Source organism: Panthera pardus, unplaced genomic scaffold, assembly GCF_024362965.1.
Source record: "Panthera pardus isolate Hobbes unplaced genomic scaffold, ASM2436296v1 HiC_scaffold_1, whole genome shotgun sequence".
Taxonomy (NCBI): domain Eukaryota; kingdom Metazoa; phylum Chordata; class Mammalia; order Carnivora; family Felidae; genus Panthera; species Panthera pardus.
Window position 1 is genome coordinate 69,234,414 of NW_026526654.1, and position 18,294 is coordinate 69,252,707.

Below are 18,294 nucleotides of genomic sequence, written 5' to 3' on the forward strand. Positions count from 1 at the left end.
TATTTAGCAATAAACAGACACAGATATATAGCCTCTGAAGGCCTGTATGTGATAAGCTGTTCTGAATATTCTTCAGCTATCAAGCGGCTAGTTTCATAGGCTGTAGTCTCTGGCATTAGGCAGACCTAGATTTGAATGGAAACTGACTGTATATAAGTAACATAACTTTAAATCAGAGATGATAATACGGTGCCAGGACTGGCTGTGAGGATCAAGTAAAATAATATGCACATGGGCCTAGCAATCAGTTAAGAGCTAAATGTTAGACATTTCTCCACTCATAAAATAAAAAACAAACTCTAGCACATATTAAAAGTATATCAGTCCACTTATTGCCCTGTCACTACTCTGGAATGATGCAGATCCACTGGAAGATTCACAAGCAGTGTGTAATCAACTTCCTTTACTAAACAATTAAAACAATTAAACAAAGGGCTATACTGGGTGCTCCAGAGATACACATACCCACATGCCAATAAGCCAGTAACTATGTGTTTAAGGACTTTTTAAATTGCCTTATATACTATCCAGAACAAAAAAACTCCAAAAGAATTCTGGATGCAACATTTTAGAAAAGCATGGGATAGGGATAATACAGAAACCCTGGATTTCAGCCTAGCTTCATCATTTGCTTGCCTTGTGCCCAAGTGAATTAAGCTTTGTTCTATATATTTAAGTAGGAACACTCCATCTCAGAGGATTATGCACACATAAGTAAATAACTAGAGACAAATTAGTAAACTAGAAAACTAGTAAAATGGAATGAGTTTAAAGAATATTTTTTTTTCTTAGACTTAACCCTCAAATCAACTAGAAAAACTTCCAGAAGCCACTACCATTTGCTCTACCACAACAGAGCTAAAGGAACAACGCAAAAAATGTCTACCTCATATCAGATTGCCCTAACGAAAAGGTAGACTTGAAGTGGGGGCAAGGGAAATGGGACTATTAGCCAAATGATGTCAGTAAAAAGTTACAAACAAGCTCAAACGTTCTGGAAGTGTGAATTTGAAAATAATAGTAAATTATCAAGGAGATGCTCTATAATAATGCTTTATTGTCTAAATGAATAAATAAACTAAAAAAATGTACAGGATTCATTCATCCAGCCATCTGAAGGCAATCTGCTCTATGGGTATACAGGTTGGAATAAGGAATTTATATTCTAATTGGGGATATAAGACATGTACCAAAAATACAGTGTAAGGCAAAAAGTTATGAATCACAAAGGAAAAGACCAATGAAATACCATAAAAATTCAGAAGAACAAAAAAATATGTGTATCTTGAGGAATCAGAGAATGTTTCGCAGAGACGGTAAGCCTGGAACTCAGTCTTGAATGATGGGTATGATTTGGTTTAGGAAGTGCAAAATGTAAATAACAAAGAAGTTAGTTTATCAGAAGCAAATGCTATGTGAATGATAGTAATAAAATGGAGAAACAAGTTTGAGCCAAATTATGGAGAGCCTTTAAGAGTAGGGTAATGAGTTCAACTGTTAATTTCTGGGCAAAAGGCAACCATAATGTGATCAAAACTCTATGTCACGATTATGAATTTGGTGGGTGTATAAGAACCAAAAGGGCAGAGAAGAGAAACAGTAGGTGATGAAATTAACTCAGTAGGGGAATGAGAGGACTATTGTGAGTATCAGAGGAAATAGGCTTGGCAACTGAATAAATGTCAAATTGTAATTAAGAAAACACTCAAGATAACAATGAGTTTCCTTGTTTTCTACCTGAAAGAATAGGCTGGTAATATCTCAAAAGCAATAAGGATCACAGGAGGAAAATTTTTTTTACAAAATAACCAATGCTTGATATGTAAAAGTTTGAAGTGCCAGCAAGACTTCTGGATATATGCCTGTGGGCACTTGAACATACAAAACTAGAACTTGGGAGAGAAAACAGAACCAGAGCAATACACCTGAGAGTCACTCATTCTGCCAATGGAGTACATGAAAAAAAGAGCCAAAAACAAAAACAAAACCTTAGAGAACACTGGGGCGCCTGGGTGGCCCTGCTGGTTAAGCATCCGACTCTGGATATCTGCTCAGGTCTTGATCTCAGGGTTCAAGCCCCACACTGGGCTCTGCGCTGGGTGCAAAGCCTACTTAAAACAAAAAACAAAAAACTTTAGGAAGCACCTACATGTAAAGATACAAAAAGTACAATGTGGGGTATAAAATATCTTTTTCTGTTAAGTGGAGGTGGGGCGGGATGGTCATAAGCCATCCTGCCACTATACTGTTCTTCCAGCCCCAGGGTTTCTAATCATACTGTTTCCCTCATTAAATTTCAAAAAAAATTTTTTTGGTCTGTCATAATTCTTATTTGCCTCTTATGTTATTTCCAGGGGTATAGCTGTACTTAATATGGAGAAATGGATTTTATATCATCTTTTCTGGACTGGAAGCCTTGAACTTGCTTTTTAAAACTTGCTTTTTAAAACAGTGCATACTTGGGGGCACCTGGGTGGCTTAGTCGGTTAAACGTCCGACTTTGGCTCAGGTCATGATCTCGCTGCTTGTGAGTTCAAGCCCCGTGTAGGGCTCTGTGCTAACAGATTGGAGCCTGGAACATACTTCAGATTTTGCCTCTGTCTCTCTCTGCCCTTCCCCTACTCATGCTTTGTCTTTGTCTCTCTCTCTCTCTCTCTCTCTCTCTCTCTCTCTCTCAAATATAAAAAATAAAACATATAAAATTTAACAGTGAATATTTTTCTTTTATAAGTTAAAATCACTATGAAAAATAAACATATAATAAAAAAAAGAAGAGAACTTCAAAAATGTGAAGCATTCAACAGTACGATGCTATAGAGCATTCATATTCCCCTAAAATCCTAAAGACATAGGCTGATAGAGACATCAAAGCCAGGCTGGGACCACCATAGCATACTGCAGCATAAAGCAGGCAGAGGACACTCCTCCAGGGAAACTGGTCATCTGATCCAGGTAGCATGGCCCAACTACCCTGCCTAGAAGACTGGATGAGAGGCAGAAGTCTTAATAGTGCCTGACACACAACAGTCAAGGACAAAATCAGGAATATATGAGGTTAAGGATTGAAGGCACAAGCACATAATACTGTTTCCAGGTGTTTGGTGAAGAATGGAAGGAGAACTTGAAGGGCTAAAGAAAGGGGGTTTCGTTTGCCTTTTTTTTTTTTTTCTTACTTTGAATTCTCAGTAGATTGAGTGGGACAGATATGAGGAAGATGCAGGAGAGGAGGGGGATAATCAATGGGATGAAATTCTTGAGCTCACAATGAAAGAAAGGATCAAGAATATAAGTGAAAAGTTTAATATCCAAGAAGAATGACACATATTTTTCTAAAATAAGAAGGAAAGATAACATTTCAATAAAGAAACTGTCACGGTAAAGAGGAATGAAGTTAGGGAGCACACATTTGCTTTAATTTTCTCAGAAAAGGACTCAAGTTCATCTGAAGAGAATGAGGTGGAATAATAGAATGTGCTTTTGAGCAGAGTAAAAATTGATCTTATAAAAAAACATATCTAGTAAGAATAAAAGCTAAAGGTTATAATTCATGTACACCAAACTCTAAGTTTAATAGTTACAATTCCTCTTCTTTCCAAAAAATATAACCACACTAAGTGAAATACATGCTATGATTTTCTTCCAATTTCCCAATTTAGGGAATAACAAAGGATGAGGTAAGAAAGAATTGATGAAATCCTAAGATACAATAGATAACTAGCATCATAAGCAATAAAAATGGGCTTAGCGCTATAACCAGTTAAATGGTAATAATTCTCATATCTTCCTGCCCTTCTTTGCTGATCTGTTTTTTTCCATAGTTGGTACTTCTGTGAAAAGTTCTTATTTGAATTAGTTAAAAACACAATATACCTTTATAATAAGAGAACAACTCCCATCCGATTGAGAACTGACACACATTCTCTTTTTATAAGGTATATCATCTCCCAATTTTCCAAACTTTTACAAACTCACTTTTCTACAAATTACTGAAATCAGAACTACACAAAAATGTTATGTTGGAAAATCACATTATTACTGTTACAAATCTTTAAAAGTACAATTTGTGAGCTGGTGCTCACAAGAAGAAAAACAGGCTCCAAAAAGAACACAGAAAAGACAAAGAAAGAAGTAGCCTGGGTAAAGTAACAGAAAATCTTGAACAAGACATTTAATTTTCAGATTCAAACATGGCCATTTATTGCAAACAAACACAGCATTTGTGGTAAAACATATTCAGGTAATGTCCTGAACAGGAAAATATCTATAGAATTAGTTCAGTAATTCTAGTTGGATTCCATTACCATAACTGAAGACTTATAAAACATGATTTAGAGTAGGAAAAATTATTACAATCTATTAATAACTATAAAAGAAGAATATGGTTAATAAATGCAAACACAAAATTGCACCTTGTTTTACAAAACAAACTAGTGTAGTTTTCTTGCTTTATTGACTCTTTTAAAATGTATCTTTCATTTTGCATTTCGATTTCAAAATAAATGCTCCCTGTAGAAAAAAAACCTTTTTATTTCACATGCCTCTCTACTGCTTGAAGATCTCGTCTTCCTTTTCTCTAATTCCACTCTACAAAGTTAACCACTGTTAACAGTTTAGTTCTGTTCTTTGATTTTTTTCCCAGACATAATCTGTTTGTTTAAGTATATATACAGTTTTAAAAAAATGGTATCATACCATATATTCTGCTTTGTAAGTTATTTTTGTTTCTTAATAGTAGATCCTGGTTTCTTTACATGTCAGATTTAGTAAAAAGACTTCATTCTTTTCAAGAAGCTACATGGTATTTTTTTTAGGTTTATTTATTTATTTTAAGAGAGAAAGAACAAGCAGGGGAGGGGCAGAGAGAGAAGGGGACAGAAGATTCGAAGTGGGCCCTGTGCTGACAGCAGAGAGCCCAATGTGGGGCTTGAATTCATGAACTGTGAGATCATGACCTGAGCTGAAGCTGGATGTTCAACGGGCTGAGCCATCCAGGCATCCCTACAGGGCACTTCTTAATATTCGTGCACCACAATTTATTTAACCATTTCTCCATATGCAGTCAGGTTGATGCTGTTTCGTTTTTTTCCTTCCCTATTTTATAATTTTTTTTTTTTTTTTGAGAGAGAGAGAACAAGTGACACATGAGTGGTAGAGGGAGAGCAAGAGAATCTTAAACAGGCTTGATGCAGGGCTTGATCTTACAACTGTGAGATCAGGACCTGAGCTGAAATCAAGAGTAGGATGCTTAACCAACTGAGCCACCCAGGTGTCCCCTTATAATCTTTTAAAAATTTGTTCAGGGATAATGTAAGCATGAATTAGGATTAAAAACTCATGGTGCTAGTTGTCCTTTGAAAGAAGCTATAAAATGATCATCTAATAGTAATAAACTTTTTTTCTTAAATAAAGATCTTGGCTTTTCATAGCTGATAAACACAACAAAAGTTGTCACATTTTCAATACAATGTTATCAATAAGTCTAAGGACTTAGACACACAACTGGTTTTCAAACTAACTACACATTATAGCCTAATCCTCCACTACTTGATTAAATTTAACAACTCGTTATTGGTATTTTTATAAGCCTACTGTAGTACCAAGTTCTCTAAAGAATTCAAAAGAAGTCTGTGACAAAGGACCTGCCTTCAAGGAGCTTACAATTTGGGGGGAAGGGGGTGGCGAAACATAGTCATCTGTATGAAATAATTGCACCAAAATATAAAGACTAAAGAAAATGTAAAAGGAAGAGGAAATAATCAAGGGACCAAGAATCATAGGATAAAATATAGATCATATCTAGTGAGAAAAGGTAAAGAGTTAATGCAAGAAATGGGAATTTAGAGGCACTTTGAAAAATTACTAGGGTTTGGATAGTAAGATAGAAAGGAGGCAGGCGCCTGGGTGCCTCAGTCCACTGAGCATGTGACTCTTGATTTCAGCTCAGGTCATGATCTCAGTTCGAGAGTTCAAGCCCCATTGTCAGCTCAGGGCCTGCTTGAGATTCTTCTTCCCTCTGCCCCTCCCCAGCTCACACTTTCTCTGTCTCTCTCAAAATAAAGAAATAAACTTAAAAAAAATAAAAAGGAGGGGGGAGATATTTCCAGCAAGGGGAAATGTTTTAGCAAAAATCTGAAGACTGGAATGAAAGAAGAAATAAAAGGAAAAGGGAAAGAGAGCTAGGAAAGAGAGAGGGAGGAAAAAAAAAAAAAACATGGCTAAGAGGGAAACATAGGGAGGGGGTGCCTGGGTGGCTCAGTCAGTTAAGCTTCTGACTTTAGTTCAAGTCATGATATCAAGCTTCGTTGAGTTCGAGCCCTGCATAGGGCTCTATGCTGACAGCTTGGACCCTGAAGCCTGATTAGGATTCTGTGTCTCCCTCTCTCTCTGCCCCTCCCCCACTTAGGTTCTGTCTCTCTCTCAAAAATAAACATTAAAAATAAAAATAAATAAAATGTAAAAAAGAACAGAAAAAGGGAAACATATAGGGATAAGGTTTTGAGATGGAATGGTGAGCAGGGAAGGTTGTTGGTTTTTTAGGTGCATACATTTGTTGTCAGGAAGAAACCTGTAGAGAGGTAAAACTGAAATACCCTAATGAGAAAAAAAGCCAGTGGTAAGGGAAAAAGTGAAGATAAATAGTGAGGCATTTAGAGAGATCCCCTCGACGGCAGAGAAAACCCAGATATTAGCTGTTCACCGCACACTTGGTCAAACATGTTTTGGCCCCATATCCAGGTACACCAAGGATTTCCTGATTTTCAGAAGTTTTTATTTGTGGGGTCAGGGTTAGAGTCACTGTTACATAACACACAGTATTTCATATAGAAAGTCCCATCTAATATCTCTCCAGAGTTCTTATTCCCTTCTTGCTGGATTTTCCCTGTGCCCTTCAAATTTTTATTTTCATTATTTCTGTCCCAGGGTCTACTTCCAAATCTATATACATAACTCATTCTAGACACCAACAAAACAGTCACTTCCAATTGACAGGACACACTTAAGGCAATTTAACAATCATCTTCTGACAGTTGACAAGCCCCTTGTGGACTCAACATTCATCACAAATGAATTATCAAGGCATTTCTTCCAAACAAATCCAGTGTTTTCTACAAAAGCCATTCTTATGCCAACTACCGAAAGATTGACAGTTTCTCCATTTCAATACAGAATCAAAAATGTAGGAGGACAAATACATTCAGGATATCTTCCAAAAAATTTCTACAAATCACTGGTCTGAAAAGGCTAAAATGACTACCCCTAAGAGCAAAGGAACCTAGAAAAAAATGAGCATCTGGCATTTGCAGCTTCAATCATGGGAAGAAGGCATGAAAATATGAGGTTTGGTATGACTTTTGCATAGACCGTCAATAGTCTGCCACAAAAGTTAAGTAAAAAGCACAATCAAGATACATAAATTAGTGATTACAACTATACTTTTTGAGTTTATATTCCTAAATTCCAGAAATTAAATGGCTTACCTCAAAGTATTTGCAAAGTTGTTTTTAAGTGGATACAAATTTAAACAACTTCTAAATATTTAACACTCATCATTATTTATACAGCATTTTATAATATCAAAGAGCGTTCATATATATGTTCTCTATAAAAGCCTTGAAAAGAACATAAAGGAAATATGATTCTAGTAGCTCCACTTTAAAGATAAGAAATATAAAGTGAATTACTATAGCAGATTCAGATAAGGAAATTGAAACTGAAAGTTAAAATCTTGACTTAGGGCGCCTGGGTAGACTCAGTTGTTAAGCATCTGACTTTGGCTCAGGTCATGATCTCACAGTTGGTGAGTTCAAGTCCCATATTGGCTGAGCACGAGTCGGAGTCCACCTCTGTGAGCTCCAGTCCCGCTTTCGGTAACAGCACGAGCCCCCCCTCCCCCCTTCCCGAGTGAGCCCGGCTTCTGGCTAGCTAGCTCGCTCGCTCTCTCCCTCCCTCCCTCCCTCCCTCTCTCTCCCTCTATCTCTCTCTCTCTCTCCCTCTCTCTGTCTCTCTCTCGCTCTCTGCCCCCCGTGGGATTCTCTCTCTCTGCTCCTCGTTCGTATGCATCCTCTCTAAATAAGTAAATAAATAAATAAATAAATAAATAAATAAATAAATAAAATAGCAAGCTTGACTTAGATGCCAACTTGTCAGTGGTATCAGCGGGGTTCAAATCCTACCGCATTTTTACTAATATCCGCTCTTTGGTTTGGTACAGCATTACGTTTGAAACAACATTTGGTTAATTGTGATTTCAAAATTACTGTAATTTTGATCTTTTATACTTAAAAACATCTCACCAGAAGAGCTTATTTTGTGAAGATACGTGCACCACAAAAGATGTTTTCTGAATAAATGAGTTTATGAATAGTTTTAATTCATTTCTGGCTAACACCCACAATCAAGAATCATCAAGAATTTTGACATAAATATTGGTTTAAAAGTTATTTTTACTAACCATTCCTCTGACAACAAAAAGGAATTCTTTGCCTCCCACAAAGTTCTTTATTTAGACTTTTTTATTTTCATTGTTGTTCATTAATTCTAGGTTCATATCTGCTCAATATTGCTAATCGTACATTTTTATCAAATGATATCCTCACAACTCTTCATATTTTGGATATATTTTGTCTTTTTTCTTTTCATAGCAAATACATGGAATTTATCCTGTGATATCACACAACTGCTAAGTGGGCTGAATGTTTTTGCTGGGTGACTGGCAGGACTGAATGGTGCTGCTATTGTCTAACAAATAGTTTTTTTTCATTTTCCATTTATAATAGTTATCACTCAATAATTCCCTTAGTTATAGCTGCCTCCTTTACAGAATTGCTTGATGTTAGTCTGCATTGGCTCCACACCCTGTTAACTATCATATTCTTTCATGATCCTCTTAGTACCACAAACCAGCTAGCATTTCTAGCAACAAATGCTAGCAGAAATCTAACGGTTTGGACTCCTCTGGGTTTCTAGAAGCTTCTTTGAGACACTTGTGAGAATTCTTTGTAGTTGAGGAATGAATGAAAGCCAATCAGGTTCTCCAGTAAAGGAGAGGAAAAATAACTGAAATGCCAATCATTTCCCTCATTTCTCTGGCATACTTTTCTTTCTTCATAGCACATGGGTCTGTTCTTATGAACACATCTCCTCTCTTTCTTTTGTCTTTTCCTGTGTTAAGAAGAGTACAGAGGTATTCCTGTTATTTCTGACTGGTGCTGCTATATTTGACTTTGTTGATGCCACACCTGAGTGTCAGAGGTTCCATTTCACACTGAGAGACGGGAAGTTTTGGAAAGTGCTCTCAAGTCACTGGTCTCTGCTGGGGAGAAAGGAGAGAGAAGCCCCATGGCCACAAGGTCTGGCCCAGCTCTGGGAGCCTAGACCTATGGGGAGCAGGTGGCCCAGTGTCTATTTTCTCTTATATCTTAAAATGTACTTTCTTTCTCAGCTACTTAGCAAATTAGATGCAAATGGTATTTCTAAGATAGCAACATCTTTGATTCAATTAAGGGGAAAGAGAGCCTTGGATATTTCATTAAAAAAATCATTTTGACAAATTTTTCCTACCCAAATTAATTCTGTTTCTGTTGATAAATACAGGGATAAAAAGAGTATTTTTAATGTTCCTTGTAACCTTTCATGTTTTCTTTCTGGAACTTTTGATTAGATCACCTTACAATCTTTCATTTTCTATAACTTTTTTCTCTGTGTATGGTCTTCCATGCAGTTTCTTTCTAACTGTGCCTCATATGCTAATTTAACGTACCATTTAATCTTTAAATTCTGTTATTATACTGTTCATTTCTGATATTCTTTTAAGTTTATTTATTTTGAGAGTAAGCAGTGGAGGGGGCAGAGAGACAGAGGGAGACAGAGAATCCCAAGCAGGCTCTGCACTGTCAGCACGGAGCCCAATGTGGGGCATAAGCCCACGAACCGTGAGTCATGGCCTGAGCTGAAAACAAGAATCAGGCACCTGGGGCACCTGGGTGGCTCAGTTGGTTGGGTGTCCAACTTCAGCTCAGGTCATGATCTCAGAGCTTATGAGTTCAATCCCACGTCAGGCTCTGTGCTGACAGCTCAGAGCCTGGAGCCTTCTTCGGATTCTGTGTGTGTGTGTGTGTGTGTGTGTGTGTGTCTCTCTCCCTCTCTACCCTCCTCTGCTCATGCTCTGTCTCTCCCTGTCTCAAAAATAAACATAAAAAAATTTTTTTAAAGAGTCAGGAGCCTAACCAATTGAACCACCCAGGTGCCCTTCATTTCAGATATTCTAATTGTCTCTTATTTTAATATGCCTGGTCACTTTTAAATTCTATTACTCTTTGGGGCACCTGGGTGGCTCAGTCGGTTAAGCGTCCAACTTTGGCCCAGGTCATGATCTCACAGTTCGTGAGTTTGAGCCCCGCATCAGGCTCTGTGCCAGAGCCTGCTTCGGATTCTGTGTCTCCCTCTCTCTCTGTCCCTCCCCCACTCATGCTGTCTCTCTCTCCTTCAAAAATAAACACTAAAAAATTTTTTTTTAATTCTATTACTCTTTATGTTTTAGCATCCCTCCTTTACGTATTAAGTATTAAATATTTATTTTATGTATTGGGTATTTCTTTTTTGAGGGAGCACGCACACGCAAGAGAGGCAGAGGGGTAGAAAGAATCTTTAAAAAATTTTTTAAATGTTTATTTTTTTTTGAGAGACAGACAGAGAATGAGTGGGTCAGGAGCAGAGAGAGAGGGAGACACAGAATCTGAGGCAGGCTGCAGGCTCTGAGCTGTCAGCACAGAGCCTGACATGGGGCTCAAACTCACGAATGGTGAGATCATGACCTGAGCCGAGGTCGGATGCTTAACCGACAGAGCAACCCAGGCGCCCAAGACAGAATCTTAAGCCAGCTCCATGTTCAGTTTCTCATGACTGTGAAATCATGACCTGAGTGAAAGTCAAGAGTCAGATGTTTAACTGACTGAGTCACCCAAGTGTCCCTTGGATATTCCTAATAGCAAAAATCTGTGTAGATTTGTTTTGGTTGTTTGTGGTTTCTGCTCTTTGCTCATGGAATTTTGATTTTCTCCCTTCATGTTTTGTGATTTTAAAAAATGTGTAAGACTGGGGCGCCTGGGTGGCTCAGTCAGTTGGGCATCTGACTTCAGCTCAGGTCACAATCTCGTGGTCCGTGAGTTCGAGCCCCGCGTCGGGCTCTGGGCTGATGGCTTGGAGCCTGGAGCCTGCTTCCGATTCTGTGTCTCCCTCTCTCTCTGCCCCTCCCCCGTTCATGCTCTGTCTCTCTCTGTCTCAAAAATAAATAAACTTAAAAAAAAAAAATGTGTAAGAGCTTATTTGTTAGAATTTTAATAATGATACTCTGACAAACAAATGTTTGTCAAGAACATTTATAACTCCCTCTGTGGAAGATTTTTCATTGTTTCTGTCAGGTACTGAAAAGTGTTAGAGACCAACGTCCATTTCAAATTAAAATTCTCCATTTGTGGGAGACCGTGAAAATAAGTATTTAGGGACCATGAAAATAGTATAAAGTAAGGCCTCAAATCCAAGTGAATGTGAGCGGGTAACCAGGAAGTAGTAGGAGAGATTTGATTTGATTTTTTCAAAGTTTATTTATTTTATTTCAGTAATCTCTACACCCACCGTGGGGCTTGAACTCACAACCCTAAGATCAAGAGTTGCATGCTCTACCAACTGAGCCGGCCAGGTGCCCCAGTAGGAGAGATTTTAACTCCACCCAGAGCTCTATGCCTCTCCAAGATGGTGTCTGATCAGAACCCCTACACTCTGCAGAACCCAAGGAATTTTTCCCTGTCCCCATCCCTCTTCATACACAACTTTCTTTTTTTCTTTTTTTTTTTAATTTTTTTTTTTTTTTTTTAACGTTTATTTATTTTTGAGACAGAGAGAGACAGAGCATGAACAGGGGAGGGTCACAGAGAGAAGGAGACACAGAATCTGAAACAGGCTCCAGGCTCTGAGCTGTCAGCACAGAGCCCGACGCGGGGCTCGAACCCACGGACCGTGAGATCATGACCTGAGCCGAAGTCGGACGCTTAACCGACTGAGCCACCCAGGCGCCCCCATACACAACTTTCTATACCAACAGAAACCCATGCATATCCCCAGAGTATTCAGTGACTTCAGCACTTGCTTACCTCACAGGATGTACTTCTTCTGTTTCAAGCCACAAAAAGTTTCCCTTATTTTCTTATAGGTTCATCCACTCATAATGAAGGTTTTTTAAATATTAAATCTAGTGTTTTTCATCTTTGGTGGGGGGGCCGAATTCAAGAACTCTTGTCTATCATACTGCCAAAAGGGGAAATCTATTTAATATTTCTATAATTGCTTTGTGAAATTTAAATTAGGATATTACCTGTATAGTTTTATTTTAGTGTGTTACTGTAATCTTCAAGTATGTGACAAACATTTATACTCTTGACTGAGTCATTATATTAGCTTACCTTAGAAGTTGTATATCATCTGCAAATCGGTTTCAACTTTCTGTCTTCACCAAAGTCACTGATCAACACAGCTTCTGACAAAAAGAAAAGCTTCAAAATTAACTTTTAAACTTTTATAGCAAATCCAATATATTTTCTTACTGTTATCAGGTATATAGAATTACAAATTAAATTTCCACCATAATCATATATAGATAAACCAATTAAAACAGGAAAATCCCTCTACCCCAATTACTTCAAGTGCCAGAACTTTTAGAAAGTAGCATTGAACTAAGTGAAAATATTTTATCATCAGGGGAAACCAGTAGTGGTATGAGGGGGTGGCTTAGAGAAGGGGAGCCCTAGCACCCCCAAAATATATCCATTAGCCCTCATCTTCCACAGGAAACATAACTTACTTAAGCTAGTATCTCAAAGGCCAATGTTTAGAAATGTTTTTATTTATTTATTTTGAGAGAGAATGCACACATGTGCATACAAGTGGGGGGAGGGGCAGACAAAAAGGAGAGAGAGAAATCCTAAGCAGGCTCCATGCCTGCAGGGTCCAGCGCAGAGACTGACACTGGTCTCAATCTCATGACCACGAGATCATGACCTGAGCCAAAATCAAGAGTCAGACGCTTAACTGACTGAGTCACCCAGTTGCCCCTAGAGGCCAATTTTTATAAAAAGGCTGTGCAAAGCTTAAAAGAGCTTTTAAGTATCACAAAGAGAAGCTTTGAAGGGTTTTTTTGCTTTTAGTATATGTGCTGCCGAAGCGAGCACAGGGTTTTTTTTGCTTTTAACAGCATCATAAAAATCCATGCCTACTAGAGTTTTTCTTTCCTACTTCCCACACTTTTAGTTTGCATCTTTTATTAATTTCAGTCATTGATGGCAACTTTCACAAAATTTTTATCTTCGACATCAATATAAGGATATATGTGTATGTGTGTTTACATTTCCCCATCAGAAATAAGAGAAAACTTACACTTCTCTCCTTTAGTGCATTGCTCTTGCATGAAGAACATATAAACCACTGACTTAGGGTCTGCATATTAATGTATTTTCTGAGCAGCAACTACTGGTTTAAATAGAACATTTAGCTCCTGATGTTCTTTCTTCTCAATATTTGAAATCCTGCAATAATGTAGTAGAAAAAGCACAGGCTTTGGAATCACATTGATCTGGGTTTAAATCTCAACCTCCCACTCTGTAACTGTCTAATCTGAAGCAAATTATGTAACCTCTCTGAACCTTTTAGGAATAAAATAATCATGATTCTCCATAGGTATACGCAAGAGTCAAATCATATATATATAGTGTCTGACACAGTGCCATATAACATGTACTCTGTTATGTAGCTGTCCTGTGTTTTTTTGTATTTCGCTTCCATTTTGCTCAATCTGTCAAAGAAATTTTGAGACTACATTTTCTTAATTTACAGCCTTAACGAACTTCTGTGGTTTTGTTCAACAATTATCGATATTTTACATCTATTTTGCCCAATAATATACATAAAATACTTTAAAAATAACAATATAACAATAATAATGCTAAATCTAGGTCCTAAAGTCACTAGAAATTGTTCCTTTTCTTGTATGGTTATGACACCAAAACGCTATACAGTTACGTAAATTTATTTCCATTCCTTCTTAAATTTTTCTTTTAGTTCTTTTTTTCTTAATGTTTATTTTTGAGAGAGAGAGAGACAGAGAGAGAGAGAGAGAGAGACAGAGGGGGGGGGAGGGGCAGAGAGAGGGAGACAGAATCCAAACCAGGCTCCAGGCTCTGAGCTGATAGCACAGAACCGGACTCAGGGCTCGCTCACGAGCCATGAAATCATGACCTTAGCTGAAGTCAGACACTTACCAACTGACCCATCCAGGTGCCTTCAGTTCTACTTTTTTAATTTAATTTTTGAATATGTAAACATACATGATTCAAAGGTCAAAACTATATAAATAAGTAACAGAGAAATCTCTCGTCCGCTGTTGGCACCTTTCACATTCCCTCCTTCTACCTATAGATTATATATTGTTTCATGCCTTTGGGGTTTTTTCTACTTCATAATATATTCTGCAGATCATTCAATGTTGGTACATGTAGACTTTCTACACTCTCTTTTATGACTTCTGGAGAAAACAGCAACTTGGAAGGGGAATGGAGATTATTCCACTATTGAATGTACTTTAGTTACCTAGTCCCCTATTAACAGGCATTTTGGTTGTTTCTAATCTTTTGCTAATACAAGTAATGCTGCTGTGAGTAACTTCATACAAATGCCAGTTTATATTTTATGTCACTGTGTCTTTAGAACAGATTCCTAGAAGTTAGGTGCCCGGGTCAAAAAGTAAATGCACGTGTAATTTAGTATACATATAATATATGTATATTATACACACGGGTTGGATACTGCCAAATTCCCTCCCAAGATTTGTGCTTTTGTATCCCTACCAGCAATTCATCAAAGTGCCTGTTTCCCCACAATCCACAGAACATATTATATAACTTTGGATTTTGGTGAGAAAGGCTTGAGTGTAGCTATAATTTTTAGTATAGCTTTGTGGGGGGGGGGGGGGAGACGCACGAGCAGGGGAGGGGCAGAGAGAGAGGGAGAGAGAGAACCTTAAGTAGGCTCCAAGCTCGGAGAGGAGCCAGACCTGGGGCCTGAGCATGAGATCATGACCTGAGTTGAAATCAAGAGTCAGACGCTTAACCAACTAAGCCACCCAGGCACCCCTTAGTATAGCTTTTATTTATATTTCTCTTAGTATGACTGAAGTTAAATATCTTTTGTGTGTTTGTCAGCTGCATTTCTTTTTCTGTGACCTCTCATATCTTCGGCCCAATTTTCTATTGGGTTGCCAGTCATTTGCTCTGACTTCTAGGTTATTAGAAGAGATTAGCTAGGAGATCAGCTCTTTGTGATGTAAATTTAATTATTTCTTCCTACCTTGTCACTGGTCTTTTTACATTGCTTATGATACTTTTCATCATGTAACTTTTTTTTAGTGTATGGAATTTATCATGGTTTTCACTTTTTCTGGGATGGAGTCATAGTTATAAAATCCCCGTCTTACAATTTCATAGACTTTAACAATCTGTGCCTGTTCTGCTTTGTATCTTGCTCTTGAGAAATTTGTTCCTAATGTCTTCTGTCTACCTGGAAGCCTATAGGAATTTTTCACTACTTGAATGTCCAATAGTTTTACTAGGATATGCCTTGGAATTGACCATTCTAGATCAATTTTTTCAGTACACAATGAGCCTTTTCAATTTGAGTCTTCTGTTCATTCCAGAATGTTTTCATGGATTGAAGTTTAAATATTAGTTCTGCTATTGCTCTTCTCTTCCTAAGAACTCTAATTTTTACATATTGTCTGTATCATTTGCTCTTTCTCTTTCTTCATTTAATTTTCCTTCTTCTGGCTATCTTCAAGTCTTTCCTCAATACCTCTTACATTCAGGAACTCTATTCTCCCTTAGGTATCTTGGACTTTAGCTTCATTTTATTTATTTATTTTTTTATTTAAAAAAAAAAATTTTTTTTAACGTTTATTTATTTTTGGGACAGAGAGAGACAGAGCATGAATGGGGGAGGGGCAGAGAGAGAGGGAAACACAGAATCGGAAGCAGGCTCCAGGCTCTGAGCCATCAGCCCAGAGCCCGACGCGGGGCTCGAACTCGCGGACCGCGAGATCATGACCTGAGCCGAAGTCGGCCGCTTAACCGACTGAGCCACCCAGGCGCCCCTAGCTTCATTTTAAAAGATGATTTTTCTTCATTTTATTTCCTCAGTTCAGCAAATTTCACATCAGCAAAGTTCACTTTTCACATCTTCCTCTTTTTGTCCATTTGTTTTGGGGTTCTGAATTTGTATTTGAACTTTATCTCTGCAAATGCTTATCCGTGGATATTTAATTCAGGTAGGAGTATTGTGCTGTGGTTTTCTTTAGCTCTTATAGTTGAATATTTTGGGAGAGACTTTTCATCAGCTGAAATATTCTGACTCAAAATTTATGTTTTCTACTTATAATAACTTTATATGGATGTTATGTGCCAGTATCTTTTCATTTTGAAATGTTCTAATTTTCCTAAGCCAGATTAACAATAGCATATAGACAGGAGTGAGGGATTCAGAAAAATTACTAGATTTTCTAGTTCAACAGCACCTTCTGTTGGTTTGATAAAGTACAGTTTTTTAAATCAAAGATTCCTTTTTGGGTGAGAGTGGTTGATGTATCTTCTTTTTCATCAAGATCCCTAATTTCTACTATCTTTTCTTACTCTTACCACCAGGTCTCCAGGTATATAGTGTCCCTTCCAACTCTCCTCTTATCTCAAAAGCAATACCTTTCTCAGACTGCCTCTTTGGTCCCATGAGCTTTCAAGTCCCTTCCTTTTATCTAACAGGTCTCAAATTTGTTAGTATTTCCTTCTTTAGGGTAGGGCTTTCACTTTCTGGAGTTATTTTATCTGCATTCTACTGATTCTAGATCTTGCTTCCTTCTCCTGTTCTCAACAGTGTCAACCTCATTTGCCACTTCAGCATGGGTGCCAGAGCTCACTCTGCTGCATTTCAGCATTTACTTCCGTACATACCCATAATTTGAAATTAGTTAGGCAAGGATGGTGGTGGTTTTATTTGCTCTCTTTATAGATCTGTATGGTTTGTAAAGAATGTATGGTGAGATCTGGATTTAGAAAGTTACCATAGTCCTACAGACACCTTTAGTCACGTGTTATTTTTTATTTTAAAAATTATCTTCCAGTTTTATTGCATGTGATCAAAAGTTTGACTTTTTTTGGGGGGGGGGGGACTGAGGTTTTCTTTGTGGTCTAATATAGCAGATTTTTTTAAACTGTCTCCTGTGCACTTGAAAAGATGTATTCTTTTCAACTTTGAAACTTTGATATAAACTAGATTTACCCTACAGTATACTTAGTGGTACTAGAAAGGTGTGTGAAAGTCCTCTATTAGCAGATTTCTAATTCTCCTTACATCTCTTATAGTTTATACTTCATAAAAGCTGTTGATGTATTATTTGATAAATAGGCATTTTAAAAAAATCTTAATTGTGAATGTAGCCCTTAACTTGGACAATATCCTTTATTTTAATGCTTTTTGAATTAAATCCTGCCTTGTCTGATACCAAGATGAAAACCCTGTTTTAAAATTTGCATTTATCTGATGTATCTTTGGTCTTCCCTTGATTATTGTTTTTTAAATTCTTCATTTATTAATTCCCTTTATTATTAATAACTTGTATAGCTCTACCTTTTGTATACACAAATCCGAAAACCTTTTTCATTAAGTTGAGCCCATATATTTACTAATAAATCTGATATTTTTGGTGTTATTGGTAACTTTTCATGTTTTATACATTTTGAGTATCTGTACATACAAATACTTATAGAAAATGTGTGCATTTTAGTTTTTAGCCATTATATGGAGTATGTAATGGCATCTCATTATGATTTTAATTTGCATTTCCCCAAGGACTCTTCTATGCTTTTCTCAAGAAAAGTGAAATGAAACCTAAAATCACTTCTCTGCAGATATTTATAACAGTTGTATTTGTAATCACTAAACACTGGAAATAACCCAGATGTCTCTTAATTGGGGAATGGGTTTTTTAAAACTGCAGTAGTACATCCTTGCAATGTAATACAGAAACAAACCTCTTCCTAGTGCAGGATAACATAAATACACAGGGAAACTGACTATGCTATAAATACATACTGTTATAAGAAAAAAAAATAATAAAAATGAGCCATATAACATTACATTAAGGAAAAGATGACACCTTTGAAAGAACCCAACAAATCAAAAATAAAAAGAACTCAGAAATTA

General features: G+C 37.2%; 1 protein-coding gene across 11 annotated transcripts in view; it reads right to left on the bottom strand.

Moving 5' to 3' along the window:
* The window catches only part of CAB39L (calcium binding protein 39 like), a 135,552-nt gene that overhangs the window by 111,514 nt on the left and 5,744 nt on the right, over positions 1-18,294 (bottom strand). For 4 of the 11 annotated variants that reach the window (XM_053899705.1, XM_053899683.1, XM_053899687.1 and 1 more), the window contains exons 2-3: positions 13,429-13,577; positions 12,459-12,532 (exon numbers count right to left, since the gene is read on the bottom strand). The gene's annotated coding sequence lies outside the window, so the exon portion shown is untranslated. The remainder of the gene's footprint in view (positions 1-12,458; positions 12,533-13,428; positions 13,578-18,294) is intronic. The other 7 variants (XM_053899689.1, XM_019447606.2, XM_053899706.1 and 4 more) reach the window with 3 other exon arrangements.